This window comes from Schistocerca piceifrons, chromosome 3 (genome assembly GCF_021461385.2).
Source record: "Schistocerca piceifrons isolate TAMUIC-IGC-003096 chromosome 3, iqSchPice1.1, whole genome shotgun sequence".
Taxonomy (NCBI): domain Eukaryota; kingdom Metazoa; phylum Arthropoda; class Insecta; order Orthoptera; family Acrididae; genus Schistocerca; species Schistocerca piceifrons.
The window spans coordinates 878618406-878643881 of NC_060140.1; the positions used below are offsets into that span (position 1 = coordinate 878618406).

A 25476-nucleotide genomic window follows, 5' to 3' on the forward strand; every position below is an offset into this window, starting at 1 on the left:
AAGGAATGTTGTCAGAAAAAATCTCAAAGCATTCTTGACCAATTTATTTCAACTTTTTACATGATACACTAATAAACATGCAAGCGGACATAGGCTACATATTTTTCTGCTAAAACCAAATGTGACAAAGAAAATAAGTGACTTCAATTCCTAATCAGTCTTCCAGTCCCATACACATTTAGCAATTGTGAAGCATTGTTGGCTTCATTGATTTATTACACAAATGTGTACTGCATTTAGAGGGATACTCATTAACTGTGTATGATTCATACCATGTCAGACAAATAGGGGACATCAGTCATAGACAAAGAAATGAGAATTTCCACAAGTTTGTTTGACTGGTGATTCTGTGAAACAGAAATTCTGAAAAATCTTATCTGGCAGAAGTTCAAAGAAAAGCATCATACAGCTTGATAAAACCCACTTACAAAATTTCAAGACTCAATTTTTGCAACAGAAACTATGAACATTCTGCAGAAATTACAAAAGTAGAAGTCAGCTAATAACTCTCACAGATTAATAGAATGTGAAAAAACCGTTATATATGATTGAGCAGAAAGTTCATTCTGCCATGCACTTTGTAGTAATTTGCAGTGTATGAGAGCAGATGTGTAATAGAGGTGCTTCAAATTTTGCTGATTCACTTTTGTTAAAACTCAGAAATTTTTGTGAAGTAGTAAGGACTCTGATGGGAAAAAGTCTGTGCTACTGAAATCTTTCTGAGGGAATGAGCTAACATATCTTGTGGCATTTGTATGTGAGACTGTGTCAAAGTTGCTTTTGCACAACAGTAATCACCCTGAGTAATTCTGTGCTTCTGAGTGTTCTGCTGAGTTATTATTTAAGTTTTACACATGATATTTTGATGACTGACTTCTTCCCATCTACTTCACATGCTGTGAGTTTTGCTAGTATTTGTACTCGTTGCCTGAACTCCAACCAGACTGTGAAATTTTGCCAGTCTTGCACCACTATTTATAGCCCAGTTTATAACTGGCTATGAACAGCAGCATGAGGCCAACAGAATACAAAGAAATTAACATTGTAATGATGTTGAAATTGATTTTCTACAAATAAATAAGGGTTGTAATGAAGAAAGACTATCAGTTCGTAGATGTCAAGTGAGGAGAGTAAGACATCCAAGTAAAATTCATTTCTAATCCTATAGAAGCTTTCAGTTCAATACTACACTCTTGTCTGCTGAAGAAAATAAATTTATAAGGAATGTTTTACTGAACCTGTGACTGAACTGAGTATTATTTGATATGTTAGTTCAGAATATTACTCCACATAGAGTATTCTCAATAGGCACAGAAAGAATTGTAGTGTTGCTCCAGTGTAGCCTTAAGCAGGCACTACTGGCAAGGATAAATGATGAGTAGGAACATAACATTAGCTGTAAATATAAGTCAGAAATAGAGTGAATATGAGTCTAATGTCATGGGCTAAATATTTTGCAAATCAAGGCTTCAATGTTATACCACCTTTCTTCCATCCCACTGTTTGTCTGCAAGTATGATGAGCCTGAGAAATGAGACCCTGTGGTCCCTTCATATATGTCAGCTTGTTTTCCCTTACTGAAGTGTGCAGGAGTGTAAGGCAAATCGTGACTTATTGTGGAAGCTGAGTACATGGTCTTGCTGTTGTAAAATAGATAAGTGAAATATCAATTGCAGGAATCAGATAGCATTTAATGAAGATGTGTTTTGAGAGATTGTGGAGAGTGCAATACAAGGATTAAGTGATGCAGTATATACAACTGCAAATGAGTGAGGAGTGATGTCTGGAATAAGTTCCATGCTATGGTTCACACTTCAGACAAAAAACATACAATTTCTGTGCAGTGCAAACAAATTGGTTATCTTCTTGTTTTTTCCACATCCACCAGGAGAAAACATATGAGCTGCATCAAATGAAAACTGGGCACAGAGTAGAGTAACATTACTGTTATGTCCCTGCAACCAAAAAGCGCATTATTTCCACATTCTTTTGGTCATGGCAACTTGCATTTATGGACTGACAGCGAGTTGTACAACTTACAATTCCTTTTTGTAACTTTTTCAAAGACAGTTGTAAATTTATTTTAATAATTAATCAACATTTAGAGAAAGCACTTCATCCATGTATCATGTTTTCTTGAACATTCATCACAGATTTGGTAACACCTCAAAAGTCTGTGTATGCTAACGTAACTGTTACACATTCCCTATATATGTATAGTGGAACCTTAGATAGCAAGCATAATAAGTTCCAGAATCTTATTCACTGTGTGAAACACATGTTAATCGAAACAATTTATCCCATATAATTGAATTTAAAATACTATAATGCCTTCCATGCAGAAAAAGTACTAAAATTTTTATCTTATTCAGGCCTTTTATTCAAAGGAAATTATACATACAGTATTATATACTTTATTAGTCACGATACATAAATAATTCTTTTTTACTAGGAAGCTGTCTATAGTTAATTGTTTTGGCCGACACTTAACACTTGGCGAAATTGTGATACAGCATTATCGTCAAATTTGTAGCACACATAGCCACTGCTTTATCAGGGTGATGATTTTCAGTGCAATGCGACTGATTCCCATGCTTTCAGCATTTCTCTTATTGGCCCAGAAGATTGCTGCTTTGCTGTTACTGCCTCTTCCTCCTCTCCACAACTTTGTGCTGTGAAATACACTGCAACTCCATAAGTTCTTCGGAGGTCATTTCCTGGCTGTGATCTTCCACCAGCTCATCAATATCATTGTTATCCACTTCTAGTCCCAAGCTCTTGACCAAAGGCACAATCTCATTGACTACAAGCCCCACAGGGACTGACTCAAATGCCACATTCGACAATGCACTCTGTCCAAAGCTTCTTCCAAGCAGAACCGAGAGTTCTCTAGGTAACCCCTTCCCATTCCTTTTCGATCATGCACACAACAATCTTAAAGTGATATTTCCAAAACTCCCTGAGAGTGAGATTGGTAATTTCAGTCAACTCACTGCAATGCTCAAAAAGTGCTTTAGTGTAGAGCTTCCTAAAATTAGAAATAATTTGGATCCATAGGCTGGCATAATGGTGTGGTTTTGAAAGGTGGAAATTGGATCTTAATGAACTCAAATTCTTCAAGGAGGTGGTCGTGTAGGACTGGATGATGAGCAGGAGCATTGTCAATAACAAGTAACACATGGAATGGCAGATTCATCTCAAGCAAATAGTTTTTTCATCAAAGGACCAAACACTTCATTGATCCAATCACAAAAAATCCCATGTCACCCAAGCCTTGTTGTTGGAACTCCACATCACATTTAATCTGCTCTTCAGCGCTTAACACTTCTTGAAGGTTCATGGAATTTCTGAATGATAAACAAGTAGTGGTTTAATTTGCAAATTGCTGCCTTCATAGGCACAGAGTAGCAGTGTGAGATGGTCTTTCATTGACTTGTGACCAGGCAATGCACTCTCATTTGTTGTTATAAAGGTACGCATTGACTTCTTTCTCCACAGTAGACTCGTCTTGTCACAATTAAAAATCTGTTGCAGCAGATAACCATCTTGAAGTTCCTGATGAAGTTCTCTACTGCCTTTGTGTTGGAGCTGGCTGCTTCGCCATGCTTCACAACATACTGGATGCCAGTTCTTTCCTTAAACTTCTTGAACCACCCATGGCTTCCCTCAAACAATTCTTTGGCTGCTGATGATCCTGGGGCCTTCCTAACAAGGTCCATAAAAATCATTCTTGCCTTCTCACAAATGATGTTCTCATTAATAGTGTCACCTTCCAATTGCTTTTCATTTATCCATATAAGGGGCAACCTTTCAACATTGCACAGAATATGAAACCATTGTTTAGATACTCTTGTCACTCCTTTGAAGCATCTATTTCCTTAATCATCATTGAGGATGTAGACTGATTGTATGTTCGTGCTAAATCAGCAACGCTCACACCATGTTCACATTTTTCAATGATTTTACATTTTGTTTCCAAGGTAATTTTCTTTCTTATAAGGTCATCTTCTTGTAGCTCTATCTTTGGGGACATTTCTATGAAGGTTATTAAAATTTGCACACAAAAAACTCTGTGTAAACACAAGTTTAGAAAAATGTATGACCACAAGCTATACTAAGATGGTAACAGAAAGAGTGCTAAACTCAGACTGCAGTACGTACTAAAGGCATTATTCACATACTGCTGCTGACAATGAAACATATTCATATTGATGAACGTTTCCACCACCATGTGTGAATGGCTGGTGATGCCACACTAAATCGTCACTCATTATGCAAAACATCGCTCTTTAAGTGCACTCTCCTTTATACATGGGTCAGATCAACTTTTGCCCAACAACAAACTCAAGTGATGAGTTTCCATTTAAATGGGTAGCGGCAGAGACTCACAAGACAAGTCTCCGAGCATGTGGACAGAGATGATGTTATAGGATTTGCTCATATGTTTAAAGTGAGTATACAAAGCTAATATCTGATCTCTAGTTGTAACCTCATGATTTTTTATTGGGGGGGGGGGGGGGGGGAATTGTGTGTGACAAACTGGCTATCTGTGCAGTTTTCTTTGGATACTAGTCAAATGAAAAATTTTCAACTTGAAGCGGAAAAAAAGTTTAAGAAGTTCCATAATGACACATGAGAATAAGATAGCTCTAATGTTAGAGTAATTAAAATATAGCTGGAACATACCAATTAGTCACATACAGGGTGTTTCAAAAATGACCGGTATATTTGAAACGGCAATAAAAACTAAAAGAGCAGCAATAGAAATACACCGTTTGTTGCAATATGCTTGGGACAACAGTACATTTTCAGGCAGACAAACTTTCGAAATTACAGTAGTTACAATTTTCAACAACAGATGGCACTGCGGTCTGAGAAACTCTATAGTACGATATTTTCCACATATCCACCATGCATAGCAATAATATGGCGTAGTCTCTGAATGAAATTACCCGAAACCTTTGACAACGTGTCTGGCGGAATGGCTTCACATGCAGATGAGATGTACTGCTTCAGCTGTTCAATTGCTTCTGGATTCTGGCGGTACACCTGGCCTTTCAAGTGTCCCCACAGAAAGAAGTCACAGGGGTTCATGTCTGGCGAATAGGGAGGCCAATCCACGCCACCTCCTGTATGTTTCGGATAGCCCAAAGCAATCACACGATCATCGAAATATTCATTCAGGAAATTAAAGACGTCGGCCATGCGATGTGGCCGGGCACCATCTTGCATAAACCACGAGGTGTTCGCAGTGTCGTCTAAGGCAGTTTGTACCACCACAAATTCACGAAGAATGTCCAGATAGCGTGATGCAGTAATCGTTTCGGATCTGAAAAATGGGCCAATGATTCCTTTGGAAGAAATGGCGGCCCAGACCAGTACTTTTTGAGGATCCAGGGATGATGGGACTGCAACATGGGGCTTTTCGGTTCCCCATATGCGCCAGTTCTGTTTATTGACGAAGCTGTCCAGGTAAAAATAAGCTTCGTCCGTAAACCAAATGCTGCCCACATGCATATCACCGTCATCAATCCTGTGCACTATATCGTTAGCGAATGTCTCTCATGCAGCAATGGTAGCGGCGCTGAGGGGTTGCCGCGTTTGAATTTTGTATAGATAGAGGTGTAAACTCTGGCGCATGAGACGATACATGGACGTTGGCATCATTTGGACCGCAGCTGCAACACGGCGAATGGAAACCCGAGGCCGCTGTTGGATCACCTGCTGCACTAGCTGCGCATTGCCCTCTGTGGTTGCCATACGCGGTCGCCCTACCTTTCCAGCACGTTCATCCGTCACGTTCCCAGTCCGTTGAAATTTTTCAAACAGATCCTTTATTGTATCGCTTTTCGGTCCTTTGGTTACATTAAACCTCCATTGAAAACTTCGTCTTATTGCAACAACACTGTGTTCTAGGCGGTGGAATTCCAACACCAGAAAAATCCTCTGTTCTAAGGAATAAACCATGTTGTCTACAGCACACGCTTACAGCAGAAAGACGACGTACAGAATGGCGCACCCACAGACTGCGTTGTCTTCTATATCTTTCACATCACTTGCAGCGCCATCTGTTGTTGAAAATTGTAACTACTGTAATTTCGAAAGTTTGTCCGCCTGAAAATGTACTGTTGTCCCAAGCATATTGCAACAAACGGTGTATTTCTATCGCTGCTCGTTTAGTTTTTATTGCCGTTTCAAATATACCGGTCATTTTTGAAACACCCTGTATATACCCAGGAGGAACAGTATAGGACTTTGTACACAGTGGATCATTGTTAATACAATTGTATCACAATTATTGAGTCTAAGGTGTTTCATGTTTGCTGTTAGCTTATTCTGAATATAATGTATTCTCTATGAAAGGAGTACTGTGGTATACAATTTTCATAGATTCACTACTTTTGCATTATAAGAAAGCTTTGAAAAATTAAAAATAAATCATTTTGATAGCTTTTAGACAATACAGAAGGCATGTAAAAACTGATGCTCTAACCTTTTTATGAGTTCTGATGTATGATAATGTGGACCTTTGATCAAAATTGCTGACTGGCAAACTCTTCAAAGTTGTCACACTATGCGCTTAGCTCAAGGGTTGTTGTTTCCTCATGTAGATCACTACAATGCATAAAAAAATAGATGTTAGCACAGATTGGTGGTCAGCCTGACAAAAACTTGCATTGAGTAATATGTCAGTGTTAGTGCAATGACAAACTTACCAGATCTGATATAGCTACTTCTCATCTTAGCATATGACTTCCCCAAGAGCTGCCAAAATTAGCACTGCCATCAGGATTGTCACACTTCTTTGTGTCTTTCTTCATATCCTTCTTTCTACCTACTATCATACATGCAGCATGAATACGTGTGATTGCAGCAAGTATTGGGGAGCGCTGACCACCTATTTGAAAGAATAGAACACATGGTCAGTCTGACATTAAATATAGTATAGGAAGATTGAGAAGACCAGCCTTGCTAACAGAGTTTCAATCAAGATCATAATTTGCAGCACTGTCCCCAGAACTGATAGTGGCCCCTGGTTCTGAAGTGAGTGAAAAGACTTAACAAAAGACTTTGAGGGTTCTACGATATGTAATCAAAAGTATCTGGACACCCCCAAAAACATATGTTTTTCATATTACGTGCAATGTGCTGCCACCTACTGACAGTTACTCCATATCAGCGACCTCAGCAGTCATTAGACATTATGACAGAGCAGAATGTGGTGCTCCGTGGAACTCACAGACTTCGAACGTGGTCAGGTGATTGAGTATCACTTGTGTCATACATCTGTGCACGAGATTTCCACACTCATAAACATCCCTAGGTCCACTGTTTCCAATTTGGTAGTGAAATGGAAACAAGAAGGGAAACATACAGCACAAAAGCATACAGGCCGACCTCATCTGTTAACTGACAGAGACCGCTGACAGTTGAAGAGGGTCATAATGTGTAATAGGCAGACATCTATCCAGACTATCACACAGGAATTCCAAACTGCATCAGGAACCACTGCAAGTACTATGACAGTTAGGTGGGAGGTGAGAAAACTTTGATTTCATGGTCGAGTGGCTGCTCATAAACCACACATCACGCCGGTAATGCCAAACTACGCCTTACTTGGTGTAAGGAACATAAACATTGGATGATTTAAAGTGGAAAAACGTTGTGTGGAGTGAGGAATCATGGTGCACAATGTGGCGATCTAATGGCAGGGTGTGGGTATGGCGAATGCCTAGTGAACGTCATCTGCCAGCGTGTGTAGTGCCAACAGTAAAATTTGGAGATGGTGGTGTTATGGTGTGGTCGTATTTTTCATGGAGGGGGCTTCCACCCCCTTGTTGTTTTGCATGGCGCTATCACAGCAGAGGCCTAAATTGACATTTTAAGTACCTTCTTGCTTCCAACTGTTCAAGAATGATTTGGGGATGGTGACTGCATCTTTGAACATGATCAAGCAACTGTTCATAATGCACAGCCTGTGGCAGAGTGGTTACATGACAATATCATCCCCGTAATGGACTGGCCTGCACAGAGTCCTGACCTGAATCCTATAGAATGCCTTTGGGATGATTTGGAATGCTGACATCGTGCCAGGCCTCACCTCCCAACATCGATACCTCTCCTCAGTGCAGCACTCCATGAAGAATGGGCTGCTATTCCCAAGGAACCTTCCAGCACCTGACTGAAATATTCCTGCGAGAGTGGAAGCTGTCATCACGGCTAAGGGTGGGCTAACACCATATTGAATTCCAGCATTACTGGTGGAGCGTGCCACGAACTTGTAAGTCATTTTCAGCCAGGTGTATGGATACTTTTGATCACATAGTGTATGTCTAGCTAAGCTATGACTTCCCGGACTTGTACCAAGGGACTGAGAGCTGTAGAGTCCTCCTAAATGAGACAAGTGTGCACTATATATCTGATGCCGCTACCCTGGTGTGTGTGTCAGTCAGTCCAGATAACGACAGCTGTAGGGGGCCCAGAAATGTCAGTATAAGAAACAAATAAATGTCCCCTACAGGTGAGAGTATTTAAAATCCTAATGATTAACTGCTGAAACATTCATTATAGAGTGTCAGAGCTTGAACTGCTCCTAAAAAAGCAGTGAGCTCACATAATACCAGCTGCAAAAAGCTGATTAAAATCCAAAATTGAAAGTAGGAAGATTTTTGGAGAAACCTTAAGTGTGTATTGAAAGGAGAGGCTAATGGTAAATGGAGGTGGTGTATTTGTCACAGTAAATAAGATACTCATATCTGCCAAGGTATACAATGAAGGTATATCCGAGATTTACTGTGCAAGACTCATTATCAAGGAAGGATGTAAACCAGATCCTTCTATCAATCACCGGACTCATATCTAGATGTGATAAAATTTTATAGAGAAAACCTGAGTTCACTACTGGAGAGGGCTTCATCATCCAACAATCAACTGGCAAATTATAATTTTGTAAGTGGTGGGCATGACAAGATGTCCTGTGAAACATGCATTCTCTGATAACTACCCAGAACAGATTATTTGGAAGCACACTCATGGTGGGAATATATTGGATCTAACAGCAACAAATAGACCTGGCCTCTTTGGGGTATCCAGATAGATACTTATGTCATTAACCATGAACCAATAGTAACAACAATAATTACAGATTTTATTTTCAGCAAACTATATAAAGAGGAAGCAGTGTCAATAAAGAGCTTGAAATATTTAGTTCTAGAATGAAGCACATAGAAGAACTATGGATCAGGTTGGGAAGAATAGTTGACCATGCACTTTAGTGTCACACCTCAATAATGAACCCAAACTGTTTAGTTCGAGAGAGGAGGATGTAGATGAACTGAGGGACAGGTTTGGAAGAATAATTGACCATGCACTTTATACATGTGTACAGAATAGAACGGTTCATGATTAGAGGGATATAATTATTGTACAGAAATATCTCAAGAAAAAGAGCATTGGGGTAGAGATAAGAAAATGCTGAATGAAATGCGTTTATCTGCCAAGAGGGAAATGTGACTGCTGTAGCAGAAAATTATCAAAGGATCTCTCACAAAACCCCCAAGAAATTATGATCATATGTGTTGTATATGTGGTACATTGTCAGGGCAAGTCACTCATGGACAAGACAGTGATTGAAAGTGAGGGTAGCAAAGCAAAAGCAGAAATGCTGAAATTGGTTTTCTAATGTTCCTTTACAAATGAAAATCCACAGTTATTGCCCCAATTTAATTCTTGCACCACTGCAAATATGAGTGATGTAGATATTACTGTCAGAGGTGTTGAGAAAAAAATGAAAGTGGTAAAATTAACAAAGGTCAAGGACCCAATGGAATATGTATCAGATCCGGTACTGAATTTGTGGATAGTTAGCCCCTCTTTTATCCATAGTCTACTGTAGATCACTAAAAAAAAACGAGGCTCAATGGTTTGATAAAAGCACAGATCACACCCGTAGGGTAACAGGAGTGTCTCACAAAACTGCTGTCCACTATCCTTAACAGCCATTTGTTATAGAATCTTAGAACATATTCAGAACTCAAATGTAATGATACACTATGTGATCAAAAGTATCCGGACACCTGGCACCCTCCATCGGTAATGCTGGAATTTAATACGGTGTTGACCCACCCTTAGCCTTGATGACAGCTTCCACTCACACAGGCATACGTTCAGCCAGGTGCTGGAAGGTTTCTTGGGGAATGGCAGCCCATTCTTCATGGAGTACTGCACTGAGGAGAGGTATCAATGTTGGCCAGTGACGTCTGGCATGAAGTCGACATTCCAAAACATCACAAAGGTGTTCTACAAGATTCAGGGATGTTATTGTTGTGTAACCACTCCATTGCAGGCCAGGAATTATGAACAGGAGCTCGACTGTGTTGAAAGATGCAATTGTCATCCCCGAGTTGCTCTTCAACAGTGGTCCCTGAGTTGCTCTTCAACAGTTGGAAGCAAGGAGGTGCTTAAAACATCAATGTAGGCCTGTGCTGTTCTAGTGCCATGCAAAACAACTAGGGGTGCAAGCCCCCACCATGAAAAACATGACCACACCATAACACCACCGTCTCTGAATTTTACTGTTGGCACTACACTCGCTGGCAGATGATGTTCACTGGGCATTCGCCATACCCACATCCTGCCAATGGATCGCCACATTATGTACCATGATTCGTCACTCCACACAATGTTTTTCCACTGTTCAATCATCCAACGTTTACACTCCTTACACCAAGTGAAGTGTCGTTTGGCATTTACTGGCATGATGTGTGGCTTATGAGCAGCCGCTTGACCATGAAATCCAAGTTTTCTCACCTCCCTCCTAACTGTCATAGAACTTGCAGTGGACACTGATGCAGTTTGGAATTCCTCTATGATAGTCTGTATAGATGTCTGCCTATTACACCTTATGACCCTCTTCAACTGTTGGGGGTTTCTGTCAGTCAACAGACGAGGTTAGCCTGTATGCTTTTGTGCTTTAATGTGTCCCTTCATATTTCCACTTCACTATCACATTGGGAACAGTGGACCTAGGAATGTTCAGAAGTGTGGAAAGCTAATGGGAAGTGTCACTGTAATTTCATACTAAAGAAATTCATCAAGAGAAGTTAAACATTAAGACAGTACTTTTTTATGATGTGAGGCTGATAGTGTAATTAGAATTTTCACTACCACCTCAGGCCCTATCTCAGCTTTTTTATTTGGAGGTTCTGAGATGATTGCAGCACAGTAAAGGTCTAAAAAGACTGAACTTGTGGCAGGAGGAGACTGGTTTTTCAAACAGTTCACACAGCCATCACAATGTCCCAGTTGTTGGTCAAAAACAGTATGGCTCCCTTTTCACATGTAACTTAGTTGCCTGACCCAGCTTTGTAAAATTTCTTCTTGTTTCAGTGCACGAAGAGAGGCATGAAAGGACACCAATTTGATGTTGAGAAGCAGCCAAGGAAAAAAAAAATGACAGAGAAATTGGCTGTCACCCCTACAGATAAGTATTAGAATAAATGTATTTAGTATAATAGAGAGTATTCTGAAAGTGGTAAAGTTATTTTGTAAACAAAATTGAAATATATAGCTTTAACCTTTTTTAACTCATTATATATCAATGAGTACAAAGGAGATTGGGACTATTGAAGATTTCTGGGTACTGTGTAGCAGCATTCTTTACCTTTCACCTTTGTTTCCACTGACATTTCTTTCAATATCCATTTGACTACTTTTAAGGCAAGGCAAGGCAAGAAAATCTTTAATGTATTCATGGCTGGAATGTAGAAAATGCTGAAATTCATAAAACATAATGGACACTGTTTGGTAATTAGTAATGAAACAACTAATATGACTTTAGACTGCACAATCACATCAAAAACCCAAATTTCTGATCTATTCCATTTATTTATTCAGATGAAATACAAAAAAGAACAAATGCTGCAGCAAATAATAAAGAGTGCTATCGAAATTTAGAATAAATATTAGATGATACGTTAAAACTACATTTAAAATCAATTATCTTTTGTTATGTAGAAGCTACGACTGAACAAAAAAATTAAAGTTACAGTCAAGTTTAGGAAAATATTGTGACATGAAATGATAATTCTACATAAATATCTAGTATTGTAGTTCCATAAAAAGCAAAGTGAAGGTTTTGCACGTGTTTTTTCTCTCTCTTAACTAACTGTGCAACTCATCTACATCTTTACTCAGCTGAGGGTTCTAAATGACATTTCAGCAGTGCACACTGCCGGTCAAATTATCATATAATTTAAACCAAATCTAATCTAATCTAATCTTAACAAATCGTCTTAACAATGTTGTTTCTGAAAGGAGGTCACTTTTTCATCACAGCTCTGTTTCTCAATAAAAAATAACAACTTCTACTTCTAGATTTTTCCTGTGACATAAATCTCAGCCATTGCCTTCACAGCTTTGCTGAAAATACCTATGCTTATATTTTCAGTAACACTGAGATGATTTAAAATTGCTTGCAATGGTGTCTCATTGTTGTCTATAAATCATGATTCAAGTGACATAACTAGAGAGTATAGGTAGGTAATAAAAAGCTTTACTCAGTATAATCAAGTGGAGTGGCTATGTTCAAATGATGAGTTTGTCATGCAAAAATTCTGAGCATCTGAATGATGAGCGTCAAAAAATTATATGTATTTTTTATTCCATGGAAATCATAAAATTTGTCTTTCGATTTGACTCTGTGTTTGCAAAAAATCTCTAAAAGTTCCTATTTCTACATGGTGGTGTGTAGACTGAGAGACACACTCCACACACTTATTTATTTGCATCTGCCTCCAAACATGAGGAATATCTTGATATGATTTTGACACACAAATGAATGTTGCAATACATAACTGGAAAGTTTGTGTATAACTTTCTGGCTTCACCTCATGAACTACAGAAATGACTTACAGTTTCCTTGATCATTATAAAATGTTTAGAAAACAGTAACATAGACTTGCATTTTTCAGATCTTTTAGACAAGGGTTGCAAGTTTTATTTTTCTAAGAGTGCTGTCCTTAAATTACCTGATCACTCATTTTATCATTTCAACTGTACTTGTATTTTCTGGTACATTATCGACATCATTGACCATTAAGTGACTGATGGGAAGCACAATGAACAGGCACAGTTTCTGGAGATTTATCATGATACTTTCTTGAATACCAAGAATTTTACCGGCCATTGTAAAGCAGCCATTGAACACCAAGCCAGTAAACCTAGTCTTCTGTAATCTTACCTTTTCTGTGAATTGCAGAACAGTACCTTCTTTACTTCCTGCATCAAATTTATGGAGCTTGACAATAGCTATAAGTTATTCTTTCATTGTACAGGTAATATCAGCATCTTCTTTAATATATCCTATTCCAAGAGATTGCTGTAGTATATCGAGAGGTTGTAACAATGGAAAATTGTACTGAAATGCAGGAGGATCTGCAATGAATTGACGCATGATGCAGGGAATGGCAATTGAATCTCAATGTAGACAAGTGTAATGTGCTGCGAATACATAGAAAGAAAGATCCTTTATTATTTAGCTACAATATAGCAGGTCAGCAACTGGAAGCAGTTAATTCCATAAATTATCTGGGAGTAGGCATTAGGAGTGATTTAAAATGGAATGACCGTATAAAATTAATCGTTGGTAAAGCAGATGCCAGACTGAGATTCATTGGAAGAATCCTAAGGAAATGCAATCCAAAAACAAAGGAAATAGGTTACAGTACACTTGTTCGCCCACTGCTTGAATACTGCTCACTGGTGTGCGATCCGTACCAAATGGGATTGATAGAAGAGATAGAGAAGATCCAATGGAGAGCAGTGCACTTCATTACAGGATCATTTAGTAATCACAAAAGTGTTATGGAGATAATAGATAAATTCCAGTGGAAGACTCTGCAAGAGAGATGCTCAGTAGCTCGGTATGGGCTTTTGTTGAAGTTTCGAGAACATACCTTGATCAAGGAGTCAAGCAGTATATTGCTCCCTCCTACGTATATCTCGTGAAGAGACCGTTAGGGTAAAATCGGAGAGATTAGAGCCCACACAGAGGCATACCAACAATCTTTCTTTCCACGAACAATACGAGACTGGAATAGAAGGGAGAACTGATAGATGTACTCAAAGTACCCTCCGCCACACACCATCAGGTGGCTTGCAGAGTATAGATGTAGAAGGTGGCTTGCAGAGTATAGATGTAGATGTAGAGACATTTGCTCCTTGATACTAATTTCAGCTGCCTCTTCAGCCTACAACACAAATTCTTTATTTTCAGACTCAAAAATATTGATCATATTGTTCTGGACTCTGTGATAGGTAAATTCATATTTTCACGTGTGTGTTCATTAGGTGATCTTCAAGAAATTCGTTTCCTGTGTTGATGCAGAAATAAAGTAGGTCTTAAAATTTCTGTCTTCAGAGTATTATTGTTTTGAAAATTGAGTTCAGTTTGATTCTGTTTATCTCAGTTATGTCATCCATGACTGAATTAACTTTTTCAATAACATTTCTTCTTTTTATCATCATAGAAACACAAAACAATTTGCCATCAGTTGCCAATTCTGAATAACAATGTATTTTTAAATTTTGACCTTGCAAAGTGTAAAAAAATTAGTTATTTTGAGCATTAACCATGAAGTCAGTGCCTCGTTTGTTCATAAATACTAAATATTGGCTAGTAAAGTTAATGAAATGGAATGGAAGTGCACTGAAAAATGAGACTTCCTGTTGTTTTTGCAGTTGACTGGGAGCTTATGCCTATCTCAGTGGTGAAAAACAGGTAGCTGTTTCATCTGCTGTGTATTGACTTGCCCTGTGCATTTGAATGAAGTATAGTGGTACCACAGCCACACATATTCTGTTTATTTTTGTTTTGTTGCTACGCTCAGCAGGTATGTGCCATACTACAATCCAAAGGTCCAAACTTCGATCCCCACACTATCTTAGAATTTTTATGTCTGGCAATGATTTATGCTGAACTGAAGATACATGACACCCCCTCCCGGAACAGTCTAGGTAAGCCGGTTCTGAGGTTGGAGGAAGGCAAAGGCATATCACCTCCAAAAGGACCAAGGCTAGTAAAGCACTAATGTTCTCAAATCAAGTTGTGCATAACATTACTTTGTTTATTAGCTCTATTAAAAAGTGACAACCAAAGGAATGAGGCTCAAGCCCTCACCGACTCCTTCCCCTTCTCCTTCCCTCCTTATGAGTGGGGTCAGTCCTTAGTTTTGAGCTACTGATGTCAACAGCCCATTTATTGACACTGATTATAATAGCTTACACTGAAATTTCACTGTTTGTCCATTGTCACTTCTGAATCATTCCCTGCACCTTTGGTTTATGTTGATCTTGAATTTGGAGTAACTTTTTCTTCTTTTAGTACTTGTATACTTAAAAACTAACATCCGTGCCACTGTCATACTAAATGAGATAGGACTACTGCTTCAACTTCTGTCTCAGCCAGTGCAAGACAGCATTAATGACACAGACTTTTGAACAGCATATCACTACCCCAGCACTTAATGTTCAGTTTTGGAATTGGGCTACAACTTCTTGTTCAGAAAGTTCTTTAGTGTTAGAGAAAATAGCTGTGAAAAATTTTATTATAAAGAATATTATTATAAGAAACCAGTTTTGATGTCAACCAGGGAAAAACACTTTGGATGCAGTGAATAACTTTACCAAAAAGATATGCAAATCATTGGCTCAGAGGAGTAAAGTTGCAGGTATCTTCTATGATCTCACTAGAGCATTTGATTCCATGAACTATCTCTTGCTTATCTACACATTAGACAAATACAGGATTAAGAACAATGCTTTTAACTGGCTCACATGATATTTACACAACAGAAAACAAAGGGTAACTATCATCTCAGATGCAAGGAATTACGATTCTAAATGGAGTACAGTATCACAGGGCATATCGCGAGGCTCCATTTTGGGGCCTATCCTGTTCCTATTCTATGTAAATAACTTACCCATAAAAATAAATTCTCCATCAGTTCCGTTTGCAGACGATACTTCTGTTTCAATTGAAGATGACAATGCAGAAAAAATTCTGAGCTCCATCATAAGCACACTGGACACCTTAGAAAACTGGTTCCAGTTAAATGAGTTGAAACCGAACATTGCAAAAACTTATACAGTGCATTTCAAAATCAAACATTCAAAACACGTGAAACCTAAAATACAACATAACTTATGAAAGAAGTTGATACAGTCAAATTCCTGGGACTAAATGTGGACAAGAACTTAAGATGAAATACCCATATTGACTTCATATCAAGTGAACAATGTACTTTTGTATTTGCAATGCAAATACTAGCAAATTCCATTCACTTGAGTACACAAAAAGTTGCTTATCATAGTTATTTTGAATTTGTTGTTAGATATGGTATCATTTTCTGGCGAAATCCAAGTACGTGTCTCGAATGCTGAAACTGCAAAAGAAAATTGTCAGATACATGTGTACTGCACAGCAGAGTCTTGTCGCCCATTATTTCGGAAACTACAAATCCTATTTGTTCCCTACATATAAATTTATGAAATTATAATCTCCCTACACAACAGACAAAAATTATTTGAGGAGAATCATTTCAACCACACATAAAATACAAGAATTAAAAATAAGGTTTGCTACCCACGCACCAGTTGAAATTATATGCACGGACGCGAAAGTATTAGGGTATGACAATATATGACAAGTTAATGGGCAAAAACATATTTAACATGAAGCCAGAAATTTTAAACATATTCTGTTGGAGAAATTCTGTTATTCAACAGAAGAATCCATTGAGGATGAAATGATAATTTGAGCAAGGAGTAATTAAGGGGTAGATTTTATTGTATGTACATACAACAAAATTGTATTATTATTATTATGTTTGTTAACATCAGCTGTTCTGTGCTTATGGTGAAATTTTACGGCAGTTTGATGTGTCTCCTGAACCTGAATCAAATGATTTAGATTATGTACATTATGAGACAAATAAGCCACAATTCACTAAAGTTGAGATCAGAAGTAGTCATGTGCTGGTATGCTACACAGACTGTTCCTTATTAATGTGGACAATCAAGTTTCTTTTTTATCAGTCCTTATATTTTAATATGGATTTATACATGAATGATTTATTAGAATAAAGATATAGGAAACTAATTTCTTACAAATGTCATTCCTTAAAAAGGTTCTGCAGATATCTATAAATTCTGAATATATTCAGAAGTTTCTACAGAGTGCTGTTTTTTATTTGACTAAATTTGGACTCATATCAGGCTATTACCAATCTTTCTAGCAGCCGCAAATAACTCATTTTAGTTCTCATATTGGTCTTTTTTTAAATTCTTTTTCTCATGTAACCTCCTTCTCACTCATACCATCTTGGTGTATGTTTACATCCTGAAATTACCATTACTGTAATGAAAGTAAGAAGGTAATATTAAAAATGTCAGTACCAACCACTGAGAGTGGAATAATGGGAAATGAGATGGGAGATGCAAAAATTATAATCTCTTACCATTGATGATTGCAAATTTCTTAACCAGAATGATGAAAAGATAGGAAAGGGAAAAGGCTAAGTTATTCATAATGGCATATGCATACAGGGCCTGCCCCAGCAACTGAATGGTCTGAAGTCTTGACTGTCTCGTGGAACACTCATATACAATCGCAAGTACTGGGAGGGAATTTACTTTGGTGAGAACACTGGAATGAGAGCAAACAGCTTTGTGAAGACAACTGGGGTTTACAATAAAGTTATCATCTAACTTTAATCCTAGATATTTCATTACTACCAACTCTAACATCTAACTCTGATTTGACAACAGACCACACTGTTTTTGTTTTATTTTTATCTTGTACAATGAACTTATTGTTTGCCATTTGCTTGGCTGCCTTACCAACTTTTTTAAATATAGCTTTGTAATGAAGAACATACTCAGTAAAATACCTGTTTTCATATTTCAGTTCACTGTGGAGTTTCCTATTCCTGGCACTAGAATTTTTTGTACCCTGAGTTGTCCATTGAAGTTAATTAGTCACTATGTTACATTGTATTTGAAGATAAATGCTTTGCTCAAGTTACTTTTTGTGACCTAAGCAAAGCCTCTGACTGAGTAGAACATACACTACTACTCAAAAAAATGGACTTTTATGGCGTTAAAGGTAACAGCCTTAAGCTATTATGATCATATTTGCAAAACTGTAAGCAAGCCGTCTGTGCTGGGAAAGAAATGTCCAGTATACAACAAGTTAAGGTAGGTGTTCCGCAGGGATCCGTGCTTGGCCCTTTCCTTTTCCTAATAATGATAAATGACCTGCCATCATTTATTAAATCCAGAACAGTACTTTATGCTGATGATACAACGTTTCTGAACAGCAGTAATGATCTTAATAGCCTTAAAACATGTGTTACAGAGACAATTGAGCAAGCTTCACTCTGGTTTAAAGCAAATGGGTTCTTGCTTAATGAAAGCAAAACCCAGCAGATGGTATTTAGTTTAAAAGACAAGTTTCCATCAGATGATCCTAGTTGTGTTAAATTTTTGGGGGTGTATTTGGATGATAAACTTTCTTGGAATCCACATATTATGTATATTAGTTGAAAATTGTCTAGGGTAATCTATTTGTTAAGGCGATTAATGCACTGAGTACCTAAAAATTATGTTAGAGTATCTTACTACTCATTTTTCCAAAGCATCATATCCTATGGTATTTTATGGGGAAACTCCACTTGTGTGCATGATATACTATTGCTGCAAAAGAAAGCTATTAGGATAATTACAGGCTCACCATACAAGGCTCATTGTAAACCTTTGCTTACTCAACAAAAAATCATGACAGTAATAAACCTATATATTTATTATGTTTTAATCTACACAAAAAAGAACTTACCTAAAGTAAAATGCAGGGGAAATATACATTGTTACAACACTAGGACAAACAGCTGTATCTATACGCCCTACCACAGACTGTCAAAATCAGTTAACAGCTATGAACTTATGGGCCACAAATTATTTAACAAACTTCCACAAGCTATACAAAATTTACCAGAGCAACAATACAAACAAACACTTTATGACTAGTTAGTTGTAAACCCACTCTACAATATAAAGGATTTCATGACCTGTGATATTAAACTGTAATGTTATTAACAATTCTGTTCTTTTATAGCATGTACTGTACTGTATTGTATTATGTGTATGACTTTGTATATTGCTGTAATGGCTTAAAGACAATAAAATTATTATTATTATTAATAATAATAATATTATTATTATGTGGTTCTAAGTGGTGTGTCCTTATGTTGTGACAAGTTTTAAATTTCTCAATCAACTCATTGACAGTTGACTAGCAGGTCACTATAGACATGTTCTTGCACTCCACCAACATGTTTCATGTACAAGGACTAACACAAAAGAAATGAAACAGAGGCCAGAGGCTGCAAATGCCTTCCAGTCTTCAAACATAAATATCCATGTTGTTCTTGCATATTGTCATCTTCCCACCTATTCTTACATTATATTATTTCTTTTCTTTATCTCTTGGAAAAACTCAATGGACCTCCCCTGTCTATCTCTTCCATTAACATGGTTACATGTGTCTTCTGAAGCCAGCATTTTCTTTTGTAAATTAAAATCCAACATTTTTTCTGTGCTATTGGTAATGACATTAGCGAATATCTTGTACATTACACATATGGTTAACTGATCTATAGTTTTCCTCAAGTAGAACATTTACACAATTGATACTGCTTTTGCATTACTTTTCATCTAGCTTTGATTGTTTCACATTTTTCCTCTCAGCCCTCAAAATGGCTTCAGACATTTAAAACACAATATGTTTGGAGTGTTATTATTATCATTACTAATAGTTTGTATTCGGTTCATATCTTGAACTGCACAAACATTTAAAGAAATCTTGGAATGATTGTGGATCACTTACCACCCCATTTGCCATCATAACTCAAAAAATGTGAGGTCAACTCAATACAAGTTCCACCTAGTTTCTTGGTGCTCTTATCAATAACAGCCCATTTCATCGTTAGTTCTGATTGAACCTTGGTGAGTCAATTTTTTTTCTTGAAGGATGAGATTCAAACCGAGATTTTGTTCTTAGCAAACTCTACTAACGTAAAGGATCTGTTATATTTAGTATTGTACCTGTAATGTCATGGGGTAGAATCATTCTCTAGTTCTGTCTTAATTTCTTTTAAAATCCTGCATTATCATCTTGTAGAGCAGTCTGCTGCTGTTTATCTATTTCTCCAACTCATTACAGAGGTCTTCTACCTCCTTGTCAGAATGTGAGCACATTTGTCAACAAACTTGGATGATTTCAGAGGTATACTTTTTGTTTACTTTTCAAACAAGTCTTTCTGTTGTTTAAAGATTCATTCAACATTAGTATAATTAGTTTTCCTGTATTCGGTAACTAAAGTTCTTTTCTGGTTTATTCCCTTGTAATAAATATGAAGTTTAATTCTGTTTAGTACGGGGTATTCATTTTGTATCAATACCTCTGATAACACTCCCACATTACCTTTGGTTTCTAAACTTTCACAGTTTACTGTACTGAAATAAAAAATAGTAGAAGCAGTTGTATTTGCAAGCTTCATGTTACTGTTTATGCAGCCAAGTATCATGTGGCAAGGTGTGTCCACAGAAGTTGGCTTGAGTTCTCTCAATCCACTACATTCTTTCACCTGGGTTGGAATACTGATGTTGCAGGAATTTCCTTGTAGCAGTACAGTCTCCGAAAAATGTACCTATTACACACAAGCTTGTTATGGTTAGAAAAGTTTGATGAGATATGTGAACAGTGCCAAACCTTGGCAGCAATCTTAGCCCAGAGCTGAGTGCTTCTGTATCTTATAGCATATAAGCAACGTGACCAGTTTGTGTAAAGATCAAGTGCCAGTAAAGACTTCTAGTCAATATTGTCTGCTAGCAGTCAAATTGTTGTTATACGACTCATAACGCATTAAAGTCTAGAGGGCTGCAAACAGTGACTCATACACTACAATGTCTGCTCTGTGGATAGTGGTCAGCCCACCCATATGAAGTGGTCCATAAAATAAGTTACTTTGTAAATAATCCAGGATGAAATTTAACAATATATGAGAAGGAAAGTTGCTACTCACCATATTGTGGAGATGCTGAGATGCAGATAGGCAAAGATAGAGTGTTTTTGTTGTGTCTATCTGTGAATCAGCATCTCCACTATATGGTGAGCAGCAACTTCCTTCTCATAATATTGAAATGATTAATGGAAAATCTCATATAAAGATGTGAAACAAATACTAACAAAGAGATAGAGGGGCTGGCCAGTACTTACCTCAGCTCAGTACAGCCGATAGATACACAAAAAACAGAACTGAAAATTTACATTCCTAGCTTTTGGAACAAATGTTCCTTCATCAGGGAGGAGAGAGGGGAAAGAAAGGGAAGAAGGGAAAGTGGGTTCTGTTTTTTGTGTATCTATCGGCTGTACTGAGCTGAGGTAAGTACTGGCCAGCCCCTCTATCTCTTGGTTAGTATTTGTTTCTCATAATATTGTTACTTTATGGATACTAATAGTTGAACAGCATGAGTGTCTGGACTGGACTTTGGTGTCTCTTCAAGTTTTGCAACTCTTTATCTGCAAATCATGAGACATGTAACTGATCTTACTGAGGAAGCAAGTCAACCTTTGTTCAAATGTGAAAGTCAATATACTAAATGTATAAATTAAATTAGCACTGAAATTATCATACTCCTTAAAAAGAACAGACAATTCTGCAAACAGCAAGCATTCATATTGATTTTCAGTAACAAAAGTTTTGTAGAATCATATCATCTGAAACTGAAGTTTGGTAATTTCGGAACTTCTAACATGATCTACAGATTACCAGAAACAAAGATGGCTTTGAATTATCATAGTAAATAATGAAAAATTAAAAGTAAAATGAATGTGTTGCAAGTATATGCATCGTTCTCTGGATTTTTCTAAAATCATTTCTGTAATACCAATATCATCACTACAGGATTTCATTGTAACACTCACATGACAAGCATAATTTTTCAGAAAGGTCAGATTTATTGAAAATAAGTATACAAAAATGTATGTATGGTAGCAAAGCAATTCCTCACAAAACCTCTATATTTAAAGAAACTTCCTGTTAAAGCATAAATTCATAACTGTATAGTGATAAACCATGGAATTAATAACACAGGTGAGAACAACAGCTGCTCTCAAATGGACATGCAATGTAAAGAAAAACCTTACCAATGAGGAGAGTTATAAACTGCAGTGGATATGACAATGTAGTGCATACCGTGAAGCCACTCAGCTGAATGATACAACACAGGAATGCCTCCTCATGTGTATCAGGTGAACTAATCAATGGAGAGGACCATTGATCACTGTGCCAGTATCCATGACAACATCAAAACATCCTGAAATCTTTAGTACTGTTAAGCCTTGCCGTATGTACCTCACAGTGATGGGAAGAATATCTTCTGACAAATGGCAATTTGTCATTTATCCTCAATAGCTACTCAAGTTCCACAGATTAATAGAATTATTTGACAACCCAGCATACAAAGAATGCCAATAAACGATGAAATATTCTTTTTTGTAAGTAAATGTTGGAAATAAAGTACACCATTTGGTGCTTAGGAAGGAAAAAAAGATTTCTCAAAACTTTTGTGCTGTAAAGATAAAAGAAAGTTTTAGCCTCCTTAATATCTCATTCTCTTTTGTACCACTCACTTGAGTGACTAATACTTCTTGTCATACTTCAAATCACTTATCATATCATTCTGTCTTCCCCTCCCCCCACCATCACCACCACCTCCACCCCAACCTCCATCCCCACCCCAATCACCACCCACCTTGCCCTCGCCCCACACATGTCTATACTCACAACTTTTGAAGAAATGAAGATGACTGGGGGCTCCATAAAACAATTTTGAATCCTGGTGTACATAACACCAAACAACTTCAGGCACTCAGCAACTGCTGTTATAAAGTAAACTGTGTATCAGCTGCATTTTTATTTGTTTCAGGATTCAAGAAAAATAGCATGTGTTTCCTTCTCTTTGCTCGTTTCGTTGTTCCTGCATATGTACTAACATAAGTAACAATAATGGGTTTAAATGATTAAGACAGGTGTAATTAATAAAAATAATTAAGTACAGTGTAAAAAAGAATTACATGTTTTGTAGTCTGCATTTGACTGTCACACTTCTGTGTAGATCCCTAGCATTTCAACAGGAAAAGTAGTGATTGTTATAAACAGGAATGATACAGTAACACTCAAAATTCTAATTTCTGTTTGAAACCATCTGTACAGAGATCAGAAGAAACAGATGGAGTAGAAAAAAAATCAAGGTAACCCTTAATACAAACTGATACAAATGGTAATATATTACTAGTTTGGAAATAAAATGATGACAACTTCTGGCAATGGGAAATCTGAATTTATGTAGCAATATAAACCAATTCAATTTTGTGATAAATTAAAGCACAACGAAGTGTTCATAACCTCTGAAAACAGTGCTCAATAATATCAGTTTGGCTCCAGCCCTTTTGAAATTGAGAAAATATCATAGGTAATTACACTTCAACTTACAGGCTGAATACATCACACCATATCACTGTTACTTTTGGCATTTCATTACAAATAAAAATGTACTGTAGATAACTTACCTTCTACAAGAAAAAAGTCAACTACTCATTATATAATGGATGTACTGATTAGTAGACAAACACATTCATGGAAAGTTGAAAATAACAGCTCACCTATTGAAGTTACAGTCTTCTTCAAAGCATGTACCATGGCATTCTTCCTTGAATCGCAGTTCTTGAAATTTATCCCACAGACATTTGTGAGAATGTCACCTACCTTTCTTCAAGAGATTCCAATTTCCACTTCATAAGCATATATATTACTTAAATATTGTCAACATTTCACGGCCCTATCAGCAACTGTATAAATATTAATTTTAAAAATCAAGGCTGTTGATTATTAAAATTAATATATATTACTCTTTGTTACAGTATAATATGGATAGGTAAAAATGCTACTCACCAGCAGCAGAAGAAAACACATATAAAAGATATGGATATGCGCAAGCTTTCGGAGTCAGTGGTTCCTTGATCTGACAGAATGGTTGAAAGAAAAGCAAGAGGGATGAAGGAAAAGGAATGGAGAGGTTTAGGAAATGGGGAGAGTTATGGAAAAGTTGCCATGAATTCCATCTCAGGGGAGGCTTACTGGATGGGATGAGAAGGAAAGAGGGGTTGTCGGTATCTGGCAAAAGGTTAGATAAAATAAAATGCCAAAATTTGAGTACCGAGGAGCCGATCCTAAATGGGGTAAGTGCTAATGAGAGAAGAAAAAGAAATAGTATACTAAGTACAAACACTGTTTAAGCTGCTTTGCTTTGCTTTCCTTTACAATACTTAAGAACGTTACTTGCATGTAGGTAACAGCATTGTCATTGGGTAATTGAAGAATGCTCCTTATCTTATCCAATATACTGAATATGTATACTGAAGTCACAAGCAATCCAATTATGCTTCCTTGGGGCACACCTGATGTTAATTACACTTCTGTAGAACATTCACTGTTCAGTATGATATTGGGGTAGTCTATGAAAATCGAAAGTTCTTTCAGCCAATCACACATTTGTGAAACTACCCTACATGACCATATCTTATCAGTTGACAATGTGGTGCAGTATTGAATACCTCACAGAAATCTAGAACCATTGAATCCAACTGTTCACCTGCATCCACTGTTTGCCAGCTATCATGTCAAACAAGAAGAAGGAAAAAAGTAAGATGTATTTCACACAAGTAGTTTTTCCTGAATCCTTGCTGATTTTTTGAAAGAAGGTTCAAACGTTGAGGTCATTCATCTGTAATTCTGCCACTACTATAAACTAGAGAGAATTAGGCCCTTTTCCAATCATGTGGCACTATTCACCGCTTGAGAGGTTCTCAATGAGTGTGAACAAGGAGAGGGGCTGAGTCTGCAGAGTACTTAACATAAAATCTCATTGGAATTCTGTCAGGGGCCTATTGGCTTTGAGTAAGTTTAATTGCTTTTAAACTGAGAGAGCCTAGTTCATCCATTTTTAAGTTAAATGCACAATTTTGAATTTGTGATTTCTGGCTGTTGCCATCTGTTTCCACACCAGTTTGAAATATGATAGATTGGATGGAAGGTTTCAATCGCTTAATTGAATTTCCTTAGGACCAGAATCATTTAGCGTTTTGTGACAGATATTTCGTTACGGTATAACAGAGTAAACTGATGGCTCCATGCGTAACCCTTCTTATGCATGCACAGTTGCCAATAAGTTTGCTCTGTCAGTTTCCCTATATTCTCTTTTCCAGCAAGAATATAAAAATCTCTCTTTTTCACACACCATTCTGCAAATGTTTCTGTTAAGACAAGGTGCGTCTTTGCCATTGTTTACTACCTTACT

At 37.2% G+C, this 25476-nt stretch overlaps 1 protein-coding gene across 4 annotated transcripts in view; it reads right to left on the reverse strand.

Annotated features, from left to right (window-relative positions):
• Window positions 1–22402, reverse strand: part of LOC124789659 — a 39648-nt gene extending 17246 nt beyond the window's left edge. The window contains exons 1-3 of one of the 4 annotated variants that reach the window (XM_047257093.1): window positions 22314–22402; window positions 6717–6898; window positions 6494–6615 (exon numbers count right to left, since the gene is read on the reverse strand). The gene's annotated coding sequence lies outside the window, so the exon portion shown is untranslated. Of the gene's footprint in view, window positions 1–1831; window positions 1942–6493; window positions 6616–6716; window positions 6899–15980; window positions 15997–22264 lie in introns of those variants that run through there. The other 3 variants (XM_047257092.1, XM_047257094.1, XM_047257095.1) reach the window with 3 other exon arrangements.
• Between the last annotated feature and the right edge of the window lie 3074 nt (window positions 22403–25476).